This window comes from Ambystoma mexicanum, chromosome 2p (assembly GCF_040938575.1).
Source record: "Ambystoma mexicanum isolate Mex_15411 chromosome 2p, UKY_AmexF1_1, whole genome shotgun sequence".
Taxonomy (NCBI): Eukaryota; Metazoa; Chordata; class Amphibia; order Caudata; family Ambystomatidae; genus Ambystoma; species Ambystoma mexicanum.
In genome coordinates, this window is record NC_090923.1 from 352,196,758 (window position 1) to 352,210,145 (window position 13,388).

General features: G+C 43.2%; 1 protein-coding gene across 14 annotated transcripts in view; it reads left to right on the top strand.

Moving 5' to 3' along the window:
• Positions 1–13,388, top strand: part of MAGI1 (membrane associated guanylate kinase, WW and PDZ domain containing 1) — a 1,848,723-nt gene that overhangs the window by 72,981 nt on the left and 1,762,354 nt on the right. The window lies entirely within an intron of this gene.

Sequence of the window (13,388 nt, forward strand, 5' to 3'; positions counted from 1 at the left end):
AAGAGATCCCCTTAGCTGGAACAAGACCAAATTCACACATCCAACCAACGAACCAACCATAAGCACATAAGGAAGATGACCAGAAACACAACGGACAGATGTGAAATCCACAGAAGCATAACTGAACTAAACAACCTCAACACACCATTTATCAAAAGAAATTGGCGAGACACAAAAAATCATCAATGCGAGCAGACAGACAACCCTGAAGAAATCATCAACCCAAAACACAACTTTCTTGACCTACTCAAGTAAGAAATGGAAACCACAAAACCTCAAGGCACAATCTGATGGAATCCATATTAACTCAAATCACCATCGTCAAAGCACAAATAAAACCCAGAAAACAAAAAGATACACTACAACCTATTCCATGCCTGATCAATGTCAAAACACACCACAGAGATATATGAACTGCTAAGGGATGGAGGGACAGATATCCTATTCCCTGCTGACACCGGGATAACTCAAAACTTTAAGGTAATAGCACGATTCCCATCCATACAACTTCAAATTGAAAAAAGCCGACCGAGAAGGAAAAAGAGGAGGTGGTCTCGCCATTACATACAAGGACCAGCTAAAGATAACAGCAGCACCACCTCTAACCATCCCAAACTGTGAATCACTCCTTCTTCACTTAGCCTTAGACCACCAAGTCAACCGATTATTCCTACTGAACTACAGAACACTCACCTACAACCCTACTTTGACCGACACACTTGTGGACGCCATCACCAACACCACCATAAAACATGATCACCTGATTATACTAGGAGATTTTAACATCTGGTTCCAAAGAAGAAAACATGGACACACCTACAACTCTAACAAATCAGCTAGCAACAATGCATCTACAACAATTGTTGAAGGGAGCAACACGCACAGCAGGCCACACCCTAGATGCAATCTTTTGCGCAAAATAAACCTGGTCACAACTGCACCTCCAATGCAAATCCTCTTGAGCGACCACCTCATAATAGCCTTCGTAATCAACCTGCCAACACACATACTAGCTAACCTCCCAAAACATCCTCCAATTCAGAAAAGAAATTCGAAATCCTTAAACATTGCTGACCTTAACACCAGACTGGAAGCCACAAAACCATCAGTTACTGTATTGGACTCACCCAACATCGAAGAAAGAAGTGAGACAATCCAAAAATGGATCACAAAAACACTAGATGATATTGCACCAGAAAACCATTCACGCCCCTCGCTAAAGAAAACCATGGCAACAGGGTTCACACTCCACCTCAGAGCACTGAAGAAAACAAACAGGAAATTTGAACAAGAATGGAGGTAAAACTATGATCAACAGAAATAAATAACATACCAAAGACAGATATGACTATACAATGCTGAAATGCTCAAAGCAAAACAAACATGCTACAACAAACGGATCCCAAACTCAAGCAACACCCAGAAAGAGATCTTCAACATCACCAATGAGCTAAGAAACCCAACTGCATGCCACAACACACCCACACCCTCAGAAAAACTCTGCAATTACTTAACAGACCACTTCAAAAACAAAATCACAAACATCCAGCAAGTCAGTAAGAGCATGTCCAAAAACTCAGACAACCTCCTTACCAGCCAGTGCTGAAACCATGTACAAGACTAAAACCACAGAGGTGGTAACAGTGCGCAGTATAAGAACCTTTAACATAACATGGCATAAATAACAACCCATCAATTCCGACGGAAGAATTCAACAGCCGAGTGAACAAAAGCAACACAGCCGGCTCTCCAGCAGACCCCTGCCCACCAGACATAAACAAGAATATCCTCATTGAGAAAATACCTGCAGAATATGTCCTCCACCTCTTCCACCACTCACTAGCAACAGGCAAGCCTAAAAATCGGCACACATCAAGCCACTCCTTAAAGACCCATTGAAAAACACTAAAGACTTAAAGAAATATCGACCAATTTCAAACATCCCATACCAGCGAGACTCCTAGAAAGCTACTTTTATGAACAAATCCTGGAACGTGTAGAAATCAATTAGATACTAGACCAGGCACAAGTCGGCTTCGGACCCATAAGGAGGAACAGAAACCGCATTATTACCGATATGGGGTGTTCTAAAAAGCAACAAAGACGCCAACATCAAATCAGCACTAATAACACCATAGAATAATATGAACTCGACAGATCAACATAAACATGGCACAAAATGACACAGACGACTCTCCACTAACCCTACTAAAACTCTCCAATATCCTCCATACTCACCCTTAAACACTGAACAAAACACTTAGGGCCTCATTATAACTTTGGCGGAATGGGTTAATGGGTGCCGCTAATGAATGTGGACCCATAAAACCCATTCCGCCTCATTACGAGGTCCCCTCTCGTGCCCCGATGTGGACGTCTGGTTTTACCAGACGTCCTTACTGGGTTTCGCGAGGGAACCAGGGAGCTAGTAATGCGCCAGTCGTAATTGGCCCATTGTTAGCTCCCTGCACCCATTCCCATTGAGTCCTATGGGGGCTCAAATGGGAATGGAGAAGGTCCGGCCCCGGGTTCCCTGTAGGGGGGAATTACCGGGCCCTCCAAACTCGGAATGGCCCGGTAATTCCCCATTCAGGGAACCCGGACCCGGTTTTGGTGGCAGCCATGCCGTTCTTATGGGCATGGCTACCGCCAAAGCCGTAATGAGGCCCTTACAGCTCTACCGCAGCAAAAACCTAAAACCAATACAAACTGCACACACTCTGCAACACCTAACAGGAAATCAAACCAATTACACACAAATCACACCATACACACTCATCCACCAAACACCACATAACGTTTACCAATTTACCAACTAAATTGGTAGCATTGAAAATGCAGACATACTACCTGTAGAGATGCAAGTAAGTGTTTTTACTGTGAACCCAGGGATGTGAAGAGGAACCGTCATTGTCATGACAAGTAGTGCGAGAGACATCAGTTGCGGTAAAGCAATTATATATCAATGCTCTGACTATAACAACGATAACAGAAATATACCTAGACTCTTTATACACTAGATTCAATCCACGAATGTCCGAATTCAGTAATCTGGTCGTAACACCAGCACCAAAGTTTGTGGCTTTAAGACAAAGTTCGATCTTGTTCATAGAGACAGGTAAGGTGCAAGACACAAGTATAAGTCTGCCAGACCCAAAACTTCCAGTTTAAAGTCTCCCATAAGTTGCAGCAAAGTACATATCGCCGTTCAAAGGTTTCACCAAGAATCGGGTACTGAGCAAAGAACTCTGTGGTCCACAGTTAATGATCGAATGTTCCATCCAGCTAAAAGTCCAAACTACAAGTATCCCGGGTACCAGAGCCATGTGTATATAAGGGTCATTGTAACAAAAAGAATGACCACTAGATGATCCCAGCAGGGGCCATAATATGCCAGTATCTGTGAATCAACAGTAGGGACCTCTACTCTCTGCCAGTGCATGGCCACCTCATTGTTATTTTCCCTCCTGTATCCCCGGATATTCACAACAGATTTCAGACTTCAGATTTCAGAGACAAACATCTACCCCAAACCATTTCAAACATTACTTTACAAGACATAATACACAGACACGATAACCTGTTTTCACCAACCCACAAATTCCAGTCAGCTCTTTCTTCTGCACCTGCTCTGTCTGCCCTCTCCGAGTCTTCAGGCTCTCCGGCTGCCTCTGCCCTGCAACAAAATCATCTTTCCTTGGCCCACAGGGATCACCGGGCGCTGCGTGCGCCCACGACCCTTGGATTTGGCCACAGGGCAGCAGAAATCCAACATCTAAGACACAGAAATTGTCATTGAAAAATTACCACTGACTATTTTGATGGATTGGTGAACAATGTATTAGTAAAAAGCAATCAACAAGACAAAAAAAAACAACGGAAGTGCAAAACTTCGGCACAAGTGAGAACCTCCTTCCCTCAGTGCAGCGTTCCCTTGTACCCAAAGGAACACATGGACTTTAATGGAAGGGGAGGTTCAGACAGGGAAAGGAATCATACTGAAACACTGTTGCAAACAGGGAACAAAGCCCCACTATACAAATCTTTAATAGCAACTGCGTTCTTACATATTAGACAGTGTTATCAAACAGGACAGCATATTGTGATGCAGTTAATGAAGTTGAATATACTCCTCAAAGCTTCACGCACACTCTGAGGCAGGATGATGACTTCTGTCTGCTGCCGCTTTTCCTAAGAAAGCGGCAGCCTTGAGCATGTTTGCATATGCCAAAAGGAAAACACGTTAGAAATGAGAGATATGAAGGTGGTCCTACCCATTGTGCCGAATCAGAACGAAGATAAAGATTTTGTCTCATGGTTCAAGGGTTTTATTTTAAAAAAGAATAACTTGCCCTATTTCTAGGCGGGAAGTTACCTACATAGCTAAACAAAAGCTAAGGATGTATGTTGAAGTCCAAAATAAAGTCCTATTTAATCCAGATGCTATCCAACCAACTAGCGCTACCACTTTAGAAAACTCAAAACTAAAGATGAAAAAGGGGACTCTTTGTATACTAGCCTCAGCGGGGCTTCTGTATATCCCAGTTTACCCTTGACTGGTTATCATTCTTCAAATTTCCTTTTTTCACAGAAGGGTCCTCTTCCCAGCCTTGATACTAGGATAAGTATTTCAGTCTCTCCTTTTTATTAACGAAAACTGTATCTTGATGCAAACAATCTCATTCCTCTGATGATTGCTGAAAATATATAACATGTCGGTCTTTTCCTCCTTTGAAGCACAATTCTCAATTCTCGGACTGTTGGCTTTCTTTTACACAAAAGGATATATATATATATATATTGGCCTGCCCTGGTTGTTCAAAGTTTATAATTTCTCTCTGGCTTTCTTAGTCTAACTTCAAAAGTCTGTATATTTCTTTTCTTCCCCCTCTCTAGGGTACTTGCTCATTCAAGTTTCTCAGACATCCGTAACCTAGGTGACTTCCCAGCTGTTATTCACAGTGTTGACACTTTCTTAGTCCCCTTTACATAGATTTTATTTACTATCGGGATTCTCAGGCTCCCATAACCTGAATAGCTTTACCAGTGGTTTTTCACAGTATTTGTCTTACACCCACTGCCCCTTTTTTAGGATTTTTCCACTCTCAGGATCCCATAACCTTGATATCTTTTCCAATCGTGATTCACAATGTTTGTGTTTCTCTCAACCCCCTTTTCACAGTGTTTTCACACTCTTAGGTTTCTCAGACTCCTGTAACCTTGATATGTGTTTGCAATCATTCTTTCCAATGCTTGTATTTCTCTCAATCCCCTTTTCATACGGTTTTTCCACTTTTGGGTTACTGAGGGTATCCTAACCATAATATTATTTCCCGTCGTTAGTTACAATGTTTGTACCTTGTAGAGGCAGGTTTTTTTGTCAGGTTTCTCAGGCTCCCCGAACCCTTGTCGGCTTTCCCCATGGCCACGCATCCCTGCAACCACAGTCAGACGTGTGCAGAGCTCGGGGGGCTCAGCTCCCTCGTACGGTCAGGTCTCTGCGTCCATTGCCAGCCTTCTGGGCCACCACAGCTCCTTCATGGTCGTGCTACCAGACAGAACAGTGATCTTTCCATCTCTGCTCCTGTTTTCTGACCTGGGCTTCTCGGTTGGGTAGTATGCCAACCCGAAGGCGTTTGGTTAGCGTCTACTTTCTCCTTGTTGGTTCCACTGGCTCTGCGGCCCAAAGTGGCTCAGCCCCTCCAGAACTTTAATACTACATAGGCCCGTCTCTGCGTAGCAGCTCGTCTGCCTCGTTAGGAGTTCCCCTCTGCTTCACAATCCGTCCTCCTCTTATACGCGTCCCAGGCATAGCTGAGATGGTCTCCTTCATTGTCAAGAGCATTCAGACTGTGTTCAGCATTGCCTGCAGCCAAGACAGGTAAAGAAGGATTCTTGTGAAATCCAGTTGTTGTGGGAGATATGAAAGTCTTTTACATATAAGCAGACAAGGTGGTTTGGTTGGACTGGGAGCTCCACTCTGGACTGGGAGTCTTTGTCCCCAAGAGAGGAGTCGCTCCCAGTGAGGTCGCATTTGCCCAGACCCCTAGGGAGGGTCTTGCATAGTGGGCTCACCTCCCAAGCCTCAAAGGGAGCAGCTCCCCTCTGGGGAGAAGGGTTGAATTGCTCAGATTTGTCACATCAAACACTAGGCAAAGAGCCTTCAACGCAAAGACATGCGTAGTAAAGCCTAAAGCCTCACCTCGCACAAGCAATAAACTGTTTTTAAACATGGCAGTTTGCAGTACCTTATCAATATTATAATGCAGTGATGTGCATACAGTTTTCAATTCCAAGCTTTCCCCCACAGGAGGGAGGGGCATGAGGCATCCAGAGTGGCGGTGGAGACCTTGACAACCAAAGAGGATGTGTTGAATGTAGGATCCTGATTGGCTGCAAGGACCTCAGGGTTCCTTTCTGGTGTATGTGGGTGTTGGAAGGGATTCACATGGCTCTCATGTGGCCAATTCACAGGCAAACAGCAAGAGGACATTGACGACGTAGCTGTGTAAGGAAAATACATCAAAGCCCTTTTTGTTTTTATGATTTATTTTGCAGTGACTCCACGATGGAGAAGCTTGTGTGGCTGTGCAGTTGGAGCAAGCCAGACTCCCCAGGAAGTGAGTTGATAAAAAACAACCAGTGCAGCGTTCAGCGATCATGGCTACAGGTCGAGTAGCATACCATACCACTACATTCATCTAAAAGGCGAGACAAAGAGGGCTTGTTCGCCTATGAATGCTTTCTTTTGTCTGGACTAATTGCTCCTGTTCCACATGAAACTCCCCCATCCTCACTGCCCTTGAGAAGGTGCATGGCGTGACGGTGAGCTAGGGCCGGGTGGAACGCCTTGATAGGAGTTCAAGGTAAATACTGTAGTGGGCACATAATTACAGCCCAGGCTATTGTCAAATGAAAGGAAGGGACGCTTACAGGCACGGCTCGATCCTATTAAGCGGTCCAAATCAAGAATAACGTTGCAGACCGTTCCCTGTGTGTCCGTTTGCCATTTCCTGTTGTAAGTAATACAATTTAATCCAGGGCTGCTTTAAAGGGCACTATTTTAAAGGTTATATTTTCGATCCCAGCTCAGTGGTTATGAGGCAGCAAATATTTAGTTTAGCGCTTTTTTAACCACTGTCATATTAACATCATACATCAATGTTTTGTGCTTCTGTAATTCACGCGAAAGGGCATTTTTAAGAATTTCCCTTAGAAAATAATGTGTGGTGCATCCTCGACTGTAAGAGAATGGATTGATGCTTCTATTTTTGAAGAAGTGAAGTAGCTAGCGAGAGAGTGCATTTTTCTCCTATGATAATGCTGTAGAGTGGTAGGATGGGAACTGCTGCCAGGGCGCTGCTCGGTCATGTGAATGGTTTTATTCTAGTCATGAGACGGAAGATGCCTCTCTTTTATAATTTCTCATGTTTTTTTTTTTATTTCAACGTTGAATCAGTTTCAGGGAGGGTAGAATGGAGTTCACAAACGCGGCAATACAGCAATGCAAGAGATAACCTCATCCCTGTGCCTGCAGGTTATCTGCAGTAAAACTAGTGAATGTGTTGCAAAAGCATTGGCCCATACATATAACGCTACCACTTCTCTGCATTGGTTTAGGTGTCCGCCAGATAGCTCAGTGGACTGTTGCATTTAGTAGAGAGAGCGATAGAGATGGCGAGAGCAAGGGATTGAGTGAAATTGAGACTAACCTGAAGATCACACGCTCAAACCCTACCTGTAGTGCCTGTTGGACCAGAAGCCAATCTCTCAACCAGGTTTGGTGTCCAACCCTCAGGGAGTGCTACACTGCCAACCTTTATATACTCTGCACTCACCCACCCCTCGTCTTTAACCTTGCGCCCTGTATGAAACATCAAGAAACTGCCCCAAAAATGGATTGAGAAAGCCAATGGTTTTGGCATTGGTGTAGACATGCCAGGTGTATTTCACAGGCACTTCTACAATGGTACTGGCAAAAAGATGGCAAAGCTGTGAAATGGTGTGAGTACCTGCGCCTATGGTGTCAGTGGCTAGAAAATGCCTAGCAAATATTGATACAGTCTGAAGAGGACCATCGAAGGATGCAGGATTGCGCAGCAGTCAAAACAGAAAACCGGAGCTAAGGTGCAGGACACAAAGCCCAGCAAGTATGGTCAGACTTTCATCTGCACAGCTTTGTGGCAAACTCCTCTGACATGTAGATAAGTAAACCTACAATTCCAGCAGAGTTTCAGCATGGGCTAGCTTAAGCCAGCCCTCTCGGAGGCGTGGCCAGTGTTATCTAACAAGTGGGGCCCGAATCTAATGTATTTGGGCCCACCGCAGTGACATCAACATCGGTAAATGTCCACACCGCGCTGCTGAGTGGGCATTTACAGATTTTGGGTGGGCCTTGCCTGCTCAGTCAATCAGGCTAGTCCTAAAACCCATCTGGCCCACCTGCACAGTCTGTGTATTGAGCTGTCTAATGCTAGGGACCAGTCTAAACACGTCCAAACCACTATGAAGGGTGCAGAGCTGAGCTTGGAGTGAGCCCTGAGTTTCCAAAAACCAAGGAATGGCCCATAAACAAAATGCCAAGGAGTAGAACTTTAAAATATACATTAGTACCCCAATGGTTACCATAAGGTTACATGGGGCTACTAATGTGGTAAAATCGTCTGCCCGCCTGGTGAAGCAAACCTTGAATTACAGCTGCGACCAGCCTGCTCCAACAGATCTGTGCAGGGTGACATAGTCATCATAGGGACAAAATAGGGTGCTTAAAAATCGACCCTGTTTTAGGAGCCATGTGGGCTACCATAGAACTATATGGTAAAAAGGGCTGTAGTGGCAAAGGCACAGGGGGACTTCAGCACGAAACGTACACACCTGAGGTCTTGGCACTTGGATACAATCCAATGTTATCTTTAGCTCTTTACACTATCGCACCTAGGAGGCTCTGTAAATCCACGGTGATGAATAAGCCTGCCTGTACATACCTCGTACACTCAGGAACTTTGTGCATTACAGACCCAAAAGAAGACCTTGCGACACTGGCAAAAGTCTCTCTGGTGTATCACTGGAGAAACGTGTGCCTCTGCTGCTAAGGAATATAAGAACCTGGTCACTTTTGCTAAACAGGAATATCTGAGTAATCCTGTTAGTCAGACAGTTTAAAATTCTAAAGTTATTTACGACTCTTAGAGAATTGGAGAATCCAGATGTTAAGACTTCAGAATCAGTCAATAATGGTGAAAACCAACATTAGTCAGCCAAAGATTATGCTGGTACTGCCACCGGACCGCCTACCACCTGTTGAGGTCGTCGCACCATTTTGTTATTTTAAGGAAGTAACAGTAGCTGAAGTTGAGAATGTAGTGTTAATGTTGAAACCCAGAAACTGTCCAGATGATCCATGCCCATCCACAATTATTAAGCCCTGCATTGCACTAAAGACACACATCTGAATGCATTTTATTCTACGCAATTTATTTCTGTGACTATTAAGGAACGACTGCCATTCTATATCCGCAACCTTGTAACTTAGAACCTCTAAAACTGCACCCTTTGATTGTACTGCCCAGCTGCATATCCATTGTAGCCTCCCGTACCTTGCGGTGTGGCTTCCCTAGGCACCCACTCTATTGTAATTATGATGACCACCTGCATTTCTGATGTAGCCCCCTGCACCTTGGTGGGAAGCTTTTCCTGGCATACAAAGGTATCTATTATGACTGCCTGCATCTCCGATGTAGCCCCCTGCACTTTGGAGTGAGGCTTTCTCGGTTTGTACACATAATGTATACTTTGCACTTGTAACTGTAACTAGTGCCCAGGTGCCTCTGGGCTTTGTGCGCTGCTATAAATATAAAAATAAAGACACAAATGACACGTAATTTTATGTCCTCTGGGTAGCTCTCAGACACATAGGACCTAAGTCACATGACGCCAAAGACTAAGCATTTCTGTTAGTTACATGTATTTCTTTTTAACCAATATTCTAATGATGGAAAACAAATTGCTCAATAGAACATTAATAATGTGCAATACATAAAGAAAACAACCTGAAAACACAGTCAGGAAGTGGGAAAGCAAAAGGAAAAGAAAAAGGAAGTTAGAAAATGCATTACAGAGATACTGTTTTTCAAAGCAAATTTAGTGCAGAAAAAACTCGAGTTGTATAGCCTAATTAGTATATATGGTACACATGTTCTTCTCAGTACCTTCACTGTGCTCTATTTAACTTCTCACTATGTCTCTGTTACTTGTTCATATGGAGATGAAGAATTGTCCTAATGGCTAAACAAATTATAGTCCTTAAAGGAAAGAGTTTTCATTAATAAAACCGTTCACACTGCTGTTATTGAGAAATCAATAACTGTTGAGTCTTCTCAGTGTCACTCCTGCGTGACCGGAGAGTGACGCAGGGGTAAATTACGTTTCAGCGGTGAAAGGAATGCCTTACTTCCTCAGGACCAAGAGTATTATGGAAGTTCAAAAGTGACCCTTAGTTGTTTGTAGCATGGTAACATCTGCTGCTACATTGGTGTGGAATCTGCAGTGATTCTGGAAGGAGAATGTGGAGGTAGAGAGGAGAACACTGAAGAGACAGTTGGAGAGACTGAAGCATCTCCCTTCAGAGCCACCTCTCATATCCCCTTTTATATATCTATACTCATAATACTTTAGTGTAACAATAAATACTTTATCAATAATAACATTTGCCCCTCATTTATACTATTGGCGATGAGGAAATCTGACTGTCCACAGTTCAACTTTATAGCTGTGATAAGAGGAACACTTGGGCGGTGTGACTAGAGATCGGAAGGTGAGCGGCAAGAATCAATTCAATTGCATAGGAAAAGTCACTGTTTAGATGAGCCTGCAGGAACTAGCGTAATCGTCCACGGTCTGTTCGGCACATCAGTCATAACCATCGGATACTCACTGCCTAAATCTTTTCTTGTCATGCCATACTTTATTTCTATTTTGTTTCTGTCTAATCATATCTAACTGATAATGCTGTAGATATGATTAGACAGAAACAAAATAGAAATAAAGTATGGCATGACAAGAAAAGATTTAGGGTTAATGAGGAACTGGAAGTAGGTTGTTTTGTGAGAGTGAAGCTTCCTGAAGCCCTTACAGTGAGAGGGATTAGGTGGTCTGATCCAATCCAAGTTATGGAACTATTTAAACATGCTGTAAGAACAAGTGATGGTAAAGTATGGAATATGGAAAGAGTTATGGTGGTGGATAGTAAAGTTGGTGGTGAGTGTGTGGACAGAAGTGATGTCGGTGGAAGTACAGAGAACCAGAAAGTTTCCTTACCAGTAACTCCCATATATTTACCAACTGTGATGAAAACGTCAGCGTCAAGGTTTGGAAGGAAGTACCAGAGACCGATGTACTTAAGACTATGGAGAGTAAAGACTGGTCGCCAGTTCATACCATTGGCCCATGCCCATTTTATGGCATTTTTGAGAAGTCTATTGTATCTTTCTACTACTCCATTGGTTTGTGGGTGATACACCGCACTGGTTACATGCTTAATCGATTTTCTTTTAAATAGTCTTCCATCTCTCTCGACAAATTGAGGACCATTGTCACAAAGGATATCCTTCCCGAACACATACCTCTTCCATGAAATTGATGATGTTTTTAGTTGTCACGCTAGGCATCATTTTCACCTCTGCCCACCTTGTAAGAATGTCAGTCATAACTACACAAAACGTCTGACTGCCTTCACTCCATATAGGACCCATTATATCAATCCCAACTTTCATCCACAGTCTGGTCGGCACATCAGTCATAACCATCGGATACTCACTGCCTACACAACCCTTATCGGACTTATTACAAAGGATATAGTTTCTTATGATCCTCTTGATTTCCGCATCGCATCTCGGCCACCAGTACGTATTCCTTATCCTGCACTTGGTGTTGGAAATGCCTTGGTGGCCTTCATGTCCCAGCTCAATAATTTTCTTCCTTACATTCACAGGTGGAATTAATCTGTCCCCTCTAAACAAATATCCACCTTGTACACTCAGCTCATCTCTGACACTCCACAGTCCTTGCACATCTGCTTCCTTGATCTTATTGAGAGGGACATGTCTATTGTTTATATTTTTTATCATAAACTGTAATTTTACATCCTTATTCATGCCTTCCAACCATTCTTCTTCAGCGATAGCTGTATCTTGTAGCATACATATCATTTCTTGTTGGTTTTCTTCACTTTCATTTTCATTTTCCTCTTGAGCATTCGTGAGCCTAGATAAACAATCTGCAGCATAATTCCTCACTCATGGAATATACTTGACCACCACATTGAACTCCTGAATTCTATGAACCCATCGCCATATCCTTGCAGATACTTTGTCCAGACCTTTGTTTGTGAATAGTTCCACAAGCGGTTTGTGATCTGTGTTTATCTCAAATTGTGTTCCCCAGACAAAACTACGAACTTTGTCCACTGCCCATACAATGGCTAAAGCCTCTTTGTCGATTGTTGCATACAACTCTTCTGCTCCCTTTAGCAGCCGTGAAGCAAACGCAATTACCTTCTCCTCTCCATTATGTAGTTGCGCCAACACTGCACCCAGGCCCACATTACTGGCATCTGTCGTGATTACCGTTCGCTGTCCCCTTACAAAGTTCTTCAGCGCCGGTACAGTTGTCAGAGCACTCTTTATGTAATTGAATTCCTTCTTGCAAATTTCATTCCATTCATATTTGACATTCATCCTAGTGAGATCCCTCAATACAGCCGTGTGATCAGCAAACTGTCTAACGTACTTAGAATAGTACTCAGCCATTCCCAAGAATGTTCTCAATTCTTCTTTGCTAGGCGTAGCCATATTATTGATCGCAATCATCAAGTCCGGCTTGGGTGTAGTCCCTTGCTCTGATATAACATGGCCTAAGTATTCAATTTGTTTCCTATGGATCTTTGATTTCTCTTTGCTCAATGTCATTCCCATTTTATACAACTTCCTTAATGCTCCATCCAGAATTTTATCATGCTCTTCTTGATCTTTGGCAAATATAAGAATATCATCTTGAAAAAAAATAATGCCCTCATTATTACAAGTTACTAGTGTGGAATCTGCAGGGATTCTGGAAGGAGAATGTGGAGGTGGAGAGGAGAACACTGAAGAGACAGTTGGAGAGACTGAAGCATCTCCCTTCAGAGACGCCTCTCATATCCCCTTTTATATATCTATACTCATAATACTTAAGTGTAACAATAAATACTTTATTAATTATAACAGTGGCCCCTCATTTATACTACATTGTTGGTGAGTGCACCACCTCCAGGAATAAGGGCTACGTCGGGAAGGCCGCTTGTGAAGTCAGAGGCTGCTGCGCCTACAAGAACTTGGTGATGAAGACCTGAC